Here is a 9,053-nt window from a genome sequence, read left to right on the forward strand (position 1 = left end):
CAATCATAACTGTCACAAATTTTTATATACATATACATACACATATACACACATACATACACATATACACACGTATATACATATGTGTATATACGTGTGTATATGTGTATATATACGTGAATATATATTTCTAGAAATTGTCCTAAAGTCATACAGCAGATTAAGGAATGTTCACTAAGGAAAATCTACTAAATCTTGGTAAGAATAGTAAGAGTTTATAGCATTAGAGCCATGACTCACTGTCTCCCTGCCGCCCCCCCCAACATGCTGGAAGCGCCCCTGTGGACAGGTGAACCTAAGAACACAGGGTTTTCTCTTCTCCCAGCTTCCACTCAAAGGTTCTGTTATCTTCCTGGGACAGGAACGCTGCTGGCATTTCTCATCCCCTCGGCTCTGTGCTATCCGGACAATTGGAGCCACCTGCAAAATAATGTGGCTAAATGCTTCCTTCACACCATACGCTAAAGTTAATTCAAAATAGATCAAATACTGGGGCACCTGAGTGGCTCAGTCAGTTAAGCATCTAACTTCAGCACAGGTTATGATCTCAAGCTCCTGAGTTCAAGCCCTGCATCAGGCTCTGTCCTGACAGCTCAGAGCCTGGAGCCTGCTTCGAATTCTGTGTCTCCCTCTCTCTCTGCCCCTCCCCTTGCTCTCTCTCAAAAATAAATAAACATTAAAAAATAATAATAACAAAGTAGATCAAATAATGAAGTGGAAAAGCTAAAAGCACAATCAACAATGACAGCAGCAAGAATATACAAATTGAATTTCATTAAAATGAAAAACGATAGTGCTTCAGAGAATACCATCAAGAAAACGAAAAGACAACCCACAGAATGGGGGAAGATATTTACAAGGCATATATGGGATAAGGGACTTGGATCTAGAATATATAAAAAAGATTGCCATTCAATAATTAAAAAAAAAAAAGTGGGAGGTACAGGTCGGAGAGGCCAGGCTATCCCGTACCCTTTATGTGAGCAGCTGCAGCTGCAGGTGCCAGCAGGTCCAGCTCATTGCTTTACCTTTTTGCTGCTGTCCAAACATAGTCATTGTGCCCAAAATAAAGTCTCCAGAGAATATAGAGGGCAAGGATGCATCCAGAGCAACTGAACAGGAGACCACCAGACAGTCTGCCAGATTGTCAGCAAAACCTGCTCCACCAAAACCTGAACCTCAACCAAAAAAAAAACATCTGCTAACAAAGAACCTGGCACAAAGACTAACAAAGGTACTAAATGCAAAGAGGGAGAGGAAGAAGCTGGAAAGCAAGATACTACACCATCCAAAAATGGTGAAACTAAAGCTGAAAAGGCACAGAAAGCTGAACCTGTAGGATGAATTATGAAAAATTGGGAGTTGATTTTATATACCTCTTGGGACAACTTTTTTAATATAATTTTTTCATGTGTTTTTATTTATTTATTTTGAGAGAAAGAGAGAAGAGAGCATGTGCCAGCAGGGGAGAGGCAGAGAGAGAGGGAGAGAGAGAGAGTCCCAAGCAGGCTCCACACTCTCAGTGCAGAGCCCAATGTGGGACCCCATGGACCATGAGATCATGACTTGAGCCAAAGTCAAGAGTCAGATACCTAGCCAATTAAGCCCTGCAAGCACTCCTCTTGGGAGAACTTTTAAAAGCTATTTTTACCAAGTATTCTGTAAATGTTAATTTTTAGGGCACTACTTCGTATAAGGATGGACATTTTATCTTTTCATAGTCCTGCTTTTTGGAAATTTCCATCATCCTCAAGTAAAATAAATATCAATTTAATATTAGAAGCTGTGTGTAAAACTGATTCAGAATTTCATGCAGGTGCTTTAAAAACCGAGTCTTGTGCACACTGTGGTATTTTTAGTGTACATATTTTAATTTTTCACACAGGTTTTCTAGAGTGGTCATTGGTAGTATTTTTAATCTAGGTTTTATGTGATTTTAATGAAACATGGAGAATTTGTGGCCATCTGCTGACCGTTTGTGGTTTAAAAGTTTTTCTTGCCTTCAAAAACAAACAAATAAATAAACAAATAACCCAAGTTTAAATATGGGCAATGGATCTAAGTACCCATTTTCCTAAAGAAGATGGAAAATAAATGAATAGATAAATAAACAATAAACACAAGAAAAAGATTCTTGACATCATTAGTCATCAAGGAGATGTAAACCAAAACCACAATGAGATACATGTTAACCACAAGGATGGTCATAATAAAAAACATCAGAAAATAACATACTGGCAAGGATGTGTAGAAATCAGAGTCCTAACAGATTGCTGGTTGGAATGTGAAATAGTACGATTACTTTGAAAAACAGCTTCGCAGTTCTTCAAACAGTCAAAATAGAGTTGCTATATGACTTAGCAATTCCTCTCCTAGGTGTTTACCCCGGACAAACTGAAATGTATGTCCATGCAAAAATATGAACACAAATGTGTATAGCAGCATTATTCATAATTGCTAAAAGGTAGAAACAACCCAAATGTCCATCAACTGATGGATGCGTAAACAAAATGCGGTACATTCGTATAATGCAGCATTATTCGGCCATAAAAAGGAACGAAATGCTGATACATGCTGCAACATGGATGGACCTTGGATACATTATGGTATCTGGGAAAAGTCACAAAGGGCCACACCCTATATGATTCCATTTATATGAAATGTTCAGAATAGGTAGATCTATAGAGATAGAAAGTAGATTTGTGGCTGCTTAAAAGCTGCGGGTAATCACTAAAATGTACAGGATTTTTTTTGAGGTGATGGAAATGTTCTAAAATGGAATGTAGTGATTGTGTATCTACATATTGCATCACTATCTATTGTATCACTGTATATTGAATATATATTGTATCACTATTTGTTGCGCATATCTGTGAATATTCTAAAAACCATTGAATTGTATATTCTAAATGAGTGAGTTAAATGATATGCGAATTACATATCAATGGAGATGTTTTATATATCAATGGCAGAAAAAATTCTACCATATATGTTCAGAATTTTTTAATTGAAAGGTAAAATACCAAAATGCCAACAGTTGATTGCAGATTATTTTCTTTTGTAATTTTCCTATTTTGAGGAGAAAAAAAGGGAAGCACCTATTTTAGATTTCCAGAGAACAAAGAGACTAACAACCAAATCCAAGGAGTGAACATTAATTGGACCCTGGACCTCCTTTCCCCAAAGCAGGTATAAAATACATTTTGGAAAAATTAGGAGAAATACAAATATAGACTGGTTATTAGATGATAGCATGGAATTATTCATCCTTTTCTTAGGACTGTGATTGTGACTGTGCAGGATACTTTTCTCAGGAGCTGCACACTTAGGTATTAAGTGTCATCTAGCGGCATGGTATCTGAACTCTCAAATGGTTCGGTTTGGTTTATTTTATTTATTTATTTATTTTAAATAAGTTCCATTCCCAACGTGGGGCTTGAACTCACGACCCTGCGATTAAGAGTTCCATGCTCAGGGTGCCTGGGTGGCTCAGTTGGTGGAGCGTCTGACACTTGATTTTGGCTCAGCTCATGATCTCCCAATTTGTGGGATTGAGCCCTGCTTCAGGCTATACACTGACAGTGTAAAGTCTTCTTGGGATTCTCTCTCTCTCTCTCTCTCTCTCCCCCTCTTTCTCTGCCCCTCCCCTGCACTTTCTGTCTCTCAAAATAAATAAATAAACATTTTTAAAAAGCTAACTATATTTATTTGTTTTTAATTTCTATGCTCTACCAACTAAGCTAGCCAGGTATCCCCAAACAATTCAGATTTTTTTTAAAAAGAGAAAGCAATGAGGCAATAAGGCAAATCATTAACTGTTGAATCCAGGGATGTATACGGATGCTTATTTTATACTTTTCTTTTTTCCTTTGTAGTTTACATTTTCTTTAAAAAGAAAATGGGAAGAAACATTAAAAAAACAAATCACCCCTCAGGGCATACTAGAGCCTCTCTGGGCTCAGGAGAGTAGAAAAAGACCTGAGGCTGGGGAGAAGGTAGCCACAGAGCCAAGATCTGGGGCTTCCCCTTCTGGAAAGGATGTGCCCAAAGGAATGGGCATTGGGAAGAAGCCTTTTTTGCTGGCATCAATTCATGTCAGCAAGGTGGCTTTGTATACATTTTCTCATTCAATCCTCACCACATCTCCATGAGGTAGGCACTGTTATTATGCCCATTTAACAGTTAAGGAACTTGTGACCAGAGTTCAGTAACTACTTGGAGATCCTTTCCCTGGTCCAAGGGCTGTGCCCAGGCTCCCTGGATGCCAGAGAGATTAGAAGATTATGTCCCTAGGATCAGCCTGTGGACAGACCTGACCCTGGCCTTATAGAAGAAAAGAGGCCCCCAGAATCAGGACATCACCTGGGTAGCCCAACTCAGAGGGGATGGGGTTAGAGTTTGTGGCAGGGACTCTATTCCTGCCAGCACTGGGGGGTCAAAGCAGGAGACAGGACAGGAGGGAAAGGAGCTCTGGGGAAGCTGTGTTGGCCACAGGTACCCAGGGCTATGACCTTTCTGACCTCATATTCTGGCACTTTGTCTTTCCTCAGCTATTGCCCTCAAGCTTACACACAGAAACTCGCCCCTCCATGCTACTCCCTGAAACTGGAATGCCCTCAGTACAGAAGGCAAATTATTATTATTCTCCAAAACCCAGCTATGTGTGTGTGTCCCGGGGCTCCTACCTCCACTTTGCCCCTCTCCATTAGATCATGATCGACTTCTTGAGGATCCTCAGGGCTGGGTCCAGGATGGGCCCAGGGGATAGTCAGTGAGATTTGCCGTGATGGTGACTTCTCTCCTCCACGGCTCTGTGGTGTTCAGAGCCCTGGACTTTCTGCTGTTACTTCATGCCAGCGGACACTCCCCATGGACTACTCCCCTCACATCTGGGGCCAGAATCCCTTCTCCATCCCCGCACCTACCACTGGGCGGCATAGAGGGCCTTCACTGAGTGACATTTCATAGTGGCAGCCCCAGTGGGACTCCACTGATTGGGCTCCAGATGGCGCTGTCAGCCCAGGCAAGGGCTGGGGAGTCAGACCCCAGAGCCTTAGCTCTGCTACAATCCAGAGCTTCTTTTCGTCATCTCATCCAGTCCGTCCAAACCTGATTTGAAAACTCAGGATGTCAGTGCTAGATTGTCAGTTGAAACCCCCCAGCCCTCAGAAACAGAGGAACAGCCAACTTCTCAAGGCCACAGCTGAGCCTAGAAGGCCCAGATGTCCTGAGAGGTCCAGGGAAGGTAAGCAGCCACCTAGAACCAGTCATTTCACCCCGACTCTGCCACAATTGGCTATATGATGAGACAGCCCCTTCCCTTCTCTGAGGTCAAATGCTTCTGCATCCTGTGGTAGTAAGAACTGAAAAAATGGCCACAGTGCTGGGTTCTGATCCTGATTCTGGTCCTGGTGTACTGCAGGCCTCTGTGCACCCCCTGAGCCTCAGGGACTCTGGCTGTGAAAGTGGGGGCTGGATCCAAAAGCTCTAAACCTGCAGGAGTCCAGGATCCCCACTGAGCTACAGAGGCCTGGGTGTGGGGCTGGTGCCTTGGCCAAGGACAGGCCGCTCCAGGAGCTACCAGACGGAAAACATTTTCCGGGAGCCGGAAGGCCTGGTGGAGCCCAGGGCCAGCCCATGCAACCACAATGGACCCTTGTATGGAAGTTTAGCTTGGATCCACCCATGGGCCTGGCCCCTGGACTGGGGTGGGTCCTTTCTAAGTTCCCAAAGAACCTACTCTAGGCCTAGAGACAGGAGTGTGAGATGGGATCCCTGGTCCAGCTCCAGAGTGATGCCTACAGGCTTGTCACCAATGCCCACATTTCCACCATCGGCCTTCCTGGAATCCACTTGCCTAAATGACCTCACATAACATGAGAAAGCCTGTCTCCCCAAACAGATGGGAGCCCAAGAGGGCAAGGGCAAGTTCTCTGCTCCTCAGGCCAACTAAGGGAGCTCAGGACAGACTGTTGGGCCAGCCTGGTTCAGGGTTGATGAAGATCCCTGGCTAAATTGTGTGTCACCCTGGCTCTAATCCTGGCTGAGCTTTCATTCCTTCCCTAGACAATGAGCGAGAAGGAGGATTGGTAATACTTGTTTGAGGGGACCCAAACACTGGTTGGGGAACCTTCAAAAACATCTGGCCCACCCTTTGCCTTGGGAAGGACTCCACCCAACCCAGGCCGCCTCCACTCATTCTCCCTTCATTCTACAGCCTCCCGGTCACACTTGTTTCTTTCTGGAACCCTACCCCAGGCTCCGAGCTGCCTCTGAAGCATCCCTCAGGAAGCTTTTTTGGAGATCCTTATGGACTGCATGCACCTGGTTTTCCCTTCTCTGGGCTCCTGTGGTTTGGTAACTATCACTCCTCAGAGCACAGGACCCTGACCACTCAATGCTCATGGTCATCTCAGCAGCTGTTGCTGGGACTCCCGCCAGGACCAGACTCCCCAGGGGACACTTCCTATCAGCCATCTCCGTGGGGTCCAGTAAACCATCCTAAGCATGAAAGGAGATGATGCACGTGAAGGGGCTGTATATAAACTATAAAGCACCATATCACTATGAGCTGCTAACATTTGCAAGATGGAAATTAAAAAAGAAATGCAAGATCTTGTTCTTGAAACAAATTTTTAAAAGCTTGGGGTCTGAGAGGATAAGAACACAGTGGGATGTGGTCAGCACAAAGGTGGATTTGATGTCTGGCTATGTTAACAGAGGCATAAAGCCTAGAAAGTAGAAGGAGACCAACAGTTATTCTCTGTAGCTTTGTGCCCATTTCTCAGGAATAGTTTTGGCTCTGATGTCCCTGGTCAGGTAGTTTCAGACCCAGAGCAGAGAAGATGCAGAGTCACTGTCCTCTTAGCTAAACAGGGCCACTTAGGGCCATAGGGCAGCTAACTCTGGGCCTCAAGGGAGACTATGGGGATGTCCCAGGAGGCTGGTCTCAGCTCAAAGTGAGAAAAGCAGCCCCACAGCAAAAAGGTGGCTTTTAGAGATAGGCAGTGAGGATGTGAGAGCAGGGTTGGATGAACCTAGTTGGGAAGCTTGTTGAGAGAATTCCTCTCTTAGGGTAGATTGACAGCTTGGGAGGTTCCTCCCTGTTAGAATTGTTAGAGTCTAAATTCCTAAATCAATGTAGGAACCTGAGGCCAATGTAGAATCCTGAGGCCAGTGGGGTCTTGGCCTCATGCCACTTGTAATGTGTATCTCAGCAACACCAGAAACTATGCCATCACCTCTGTTTTGTGTGGTTTTGTTGCAGGGTGTGGATCAATACACCTTTAAATAAAAAACAAAACCATCAGCAGGAGGTAAGATCCTGCTGTCCCAAGGTCATTTCTGTTGATCTTTATCACTGGTCCAACCAAGCGTCTAGGAACCCGGGCAGTGCCCGGAGTTTGCCCCTGGTTTCCCCTCCCCTGCTACTTCCTTTCATTGTTAGCCCTGGGTTCCAAACCCAACCTAGCCTGGGTAAGAACAAGAGCACAGGCTTCAGAAGTAGCAGATGTGGGCTTGAGTTTCTGTGCTGCCAACTACCAGCTGAGCGGCCTTGAGCAAGTTGCTTTATGTTTCTGAACCTCTGTTCTCTGGTTTGTTAAATTCAGACAAGGACATCTGTCTCCAAGGTTTTGGGGGCTGGAAAGAATGTGTGTGGAGCACCTGGCACATAACAGATGTTCAGTAAATGTGAGCTGTCCTTGGGAGACATCGGCACAATGAGATGACTTGTGCTGGGGGTCAGGACACCTGAGCCTGGTGGGTTGGTTTTGTTGCTCTCTGGCTGCCTGACCTCCGGCAAGTTCCTGCCCCTCTCTGACATGCACTTCATTATCTGAGAAATAAGGCAGAGATGCCAGTCTCCACAGGGGCCCATTCTCCAGCCCCAGATAGAACGTTGCCTGCTGGGTTTGACTTGCCTAAGCAGGGAAAGGAAATGCTCTGGTCTGGGAGGCAGGACCCTGGTTTGAGGCTGGACCACACCCTGGTACACCAGATGATTTAGGACATGTCATTTTCCCCTCTAGACCTTGGTCTTATAATGGATTGGATGCCATGGACTTCATAGCTGCTTTGTCTCTGATGATTCCAGATCCAGTGACCCTGACAGGGTCAGGGCTAGGCCCAGGCAGGCCCCCTGTCCAAGGGTGTCCCTCCCTGTCTCCCCACCTATAGCAATAATCTCAGATCCCATGCTGTCCGTGGCATGATCCACCTTGACCCAGCCTCATGGTCTCTCTTTTCACATCTCATCTAAAACCCTGAAAGCTACTGACACTCCTACCACACTGTTTCCTTCTTAGTACTCCAGGCCTCTAGGCCCTTCTTCCCTGAAATCATGGGGTTTCCTCTATTAGGGAATCATCTTGACTCCTTCCTACTCATCTCATGAGAGTAGAAAGAATGCTTGTGTAAAGAAACGTCTCTAAGTAATGGACAACACTTATGAGTGCATGGACATACCGCCTGCGTTCCCACCATCACAGTTACAGCACTTCCCTGAGGCTCTGCTGAAACACAGTCTTCGAGTCGGGCTAGGCCCAGAGGAGTTTAGCACTGTGCCTCTCCTTGCAGAAGTAGCCAGAGCACTTGAGAGAGTCTTTCCTTGCACTTGGCACCATGAGCCTTAGCACGTGAGGTCAGAATAGGCCTGCTGGGTTGGTCTGGTTCCAGACAGCTGGCAAATGGCAAGTTCAGAGCATCACACCCATTGTATAAGGTATAGAGGTCACATGGAAGATTAAGAGGCCATCATACCTTCCAGGAATCAAGCTCCTGCTCTACGGGCCCATGCCCAGGTACCGCCCTCCCGTGGGAAGAGGGTTGTCCTGCTGGGCCTCTGGCGGGGCCCCACTGCTTCCTGGATCTGATTCTCCTTCTGGAGAGGCAGCTGAAGAACTTTCTATAGGGCTCTCCTTCCCAGTAGGACTGCTGACTATGTTGGACTACCTGGCTGCCAGGTTGGCGAGGTCTGGCCAGGGAGACCCTCCACCCTCAGAGGCTGGGAGCTTTCTCTGAGCACCCACAGGCCCGGGCCCTGTTCCTCACCG

The 9,053-nt window shown here is 45.7% G+C and overlaps 1 pseudogene; it reads left to right on the forward strand.

The window, feature by feature from the left end:
* The first annotated feature begins 231 nt into the window (after positions 1 to 231).
* On the forward strand, positions 232 to 8,583 carry LOC120222197 (annotated as a pseudogene).
* The last annotated feature ends 470 nt before the right edge of the window (positions 8,584 to 9,053 follow it).

Source organism: Hyaena hyaena, unplaced genomic scaffold, assembly GCF_003009895.1.
Source record: "Hyaena hyaena isolate Hyena2069 unplaced genomic scaffold, ASM300989v1 scaffold_848, whole genome shotgun sequence".
In the NCBI taxonomy this organism is placed as follows: domain Eukaryota; kingdom Metazoa; phylum Chordata; class Mammalia; order Carnivora; family Hyaenidae; genus Hyaena; species Hyaena hyaena.